This window comes from Benincasa hispida, chromosome 7 (genome assembly GCF_027475165.1).
Source record: "Benincasa hispida cultivar pf3 chromosome 7, pf3_genome.v1.1, whole genome shotgun sequence".
In the NCBI taxonomy this organism is placed as follows: domain Eukaryota; kingdom Viridiplantae; phylum Streptophyta; class Magnoliopsida; order Cucurbitales; family Cucurbitaceae; genus Benincasa; species Benincasa hispida.
This window is the reverse complement of record NC_143484.1, coordinates 61,182,074-61,184,014: the sequence shown is the minus strand read 5'-3', so window position 1 is coordinate 61,184,014 and position 1,941 is coordinate 61,182,074.

Sequence of the window (1,941 nt, the reverse complement as noted above, 5' to 3'; positions counted from 1 at the left end):
ATTATATTTAATACAATTGAAATGTTTAATTCTATCGAAATTGAACAAAGTTGGAGAATTAATTAATGCTTAAATTATGATTTAAATATTAATTACATGAAATTGAATTCATTGTAGTGGAATTGGTGTTTTATTAATTTAATATTTAGATATGAAATTAACAAAATAATTAAAAGGTTAATTAATTAGTTTTATCTAAAATTAATTAAATGAATTAATTTTATAAAATTAATATATAAATAAATCAAAAAAATTGTTTTAAAAATCAATTTGTTGATTTTAAGAAGAAAATGGAAAGTGAAATTTTCCAAAATTAACAAAGTTGGAAAATCCCACTTTGGTGCTAAGCACCTTACTTCAATTAATTCATGAAGCAGGTGTTGGCCACCATGCACACACACTGTCTGCATGTTTTTGAACTTATAAATTGAAGTTCAAGGCTGAAGAAGAGGCATGCATGCTAAGATAAGTACCAATCTAAAAAAGAAAACCTACAACCCTCTCTCAAATTCACCTAATTCCAGCTCAATTTAAGTGTTTCCACCACACAATCCATGCTAGAGTTTAGTTGAGAAGATCTTTATGGTGGTCTATTTGAAGTTTCAAGCACAAATTCGTGGTATTCTGCTGAATTGGAGGATTCTTCAAAGGTAATGTACTACTCAAACCCATTTATAAAATAATTTTGAGAAGCATGTTTTAAACTCAAATTAAGTGTAATTAAAGTGCTTATAGATTTGATTTCTTCCGTTGCATATTAATTTACTCTATGCATATTAATTTACTCTATCACCTTCATGAGCAACAACCAAAATGTCTCAAGCTTCCTTGGTAGAAACACATGTGTTAATCAAACGAAAGATATTTCTGTCTACACCATTAAAGATAACATTAAGGGCACGAGAATTCCTTGAGGATGCTTTTCCCTCAGCATCAGTCCATTTGGCTTCTAATTTAAGAGTGTTCCCAACACTGAGAACAACAATTTGAGGAGGAGCCCGTTCAGTTACCACTACTCTCCACGTCGTATGATCAATAGACTTTAAAAAAGCTGTCATCCTAGCCTTCTAATATAAGTAGTTCGTTCCATCCATAAGGGACGTGGTAAATTCACCTTCTTTGTTTCCTTCCATTTAAAGAAATTCAGATAGAAATATCATAAGTAATGATAACCCGTCTGATACCAATTGAAAATTTAAGTTATCTAACACAAGACCAAACTTGTCACATTACGATGTTACAACATTTCTAGAGATATCATAAATAAATACAAAAAACTAAAATTAGAATAGAACACAGAGTTTGGTAATTTAGTTTGATGCAATACCACCTACGTCTGGGAGGTAATGTGCCTGTGGAAAGATATATTCACTAATATAAAGTCAAGCAATTACAACGATGTACTTATCTATGAATAAATGGCAATTATAGTGACACTCGAATAGTCTAACTTAGAGAACGATTGCTTAAGCTCCCCCTAAGTGTGAGACTCCCTCTTAATGAAACTTAGGTTCCCTCTAAGTGTGAGATCCCCTCAACTTCAACGTACTTAGACTCACCCTAAGTATAAGAATATTAGTGAATGATCACTTAAGCTCCCCCTAAGTGTGAGACTCATTCCTCTACTTGTATCTTTCTACATTCTTGTGAATATCTCTTCACATTATGAACTTAGCACTCCCTCTAAGTTAGAGAATCTCTTCTTAAGAGATGATGCCTTGGGCTCTCCCTAAGACTAACCAATTTTCTCACGAAGCCCGCTTCAATACAAACAACGACACAACTTCAAGCTTAACACAAATTCAGAATCAAAGTTCAACCACCAAAAAATCGAACTCGTTTTAAGGGATTAATAAGATCTAGAGAATCACTCAGATCAACAATTGCAAAAATTTCACAATCTTACAGATTGACACACTTATTATTATTTTTTTTTTGGCA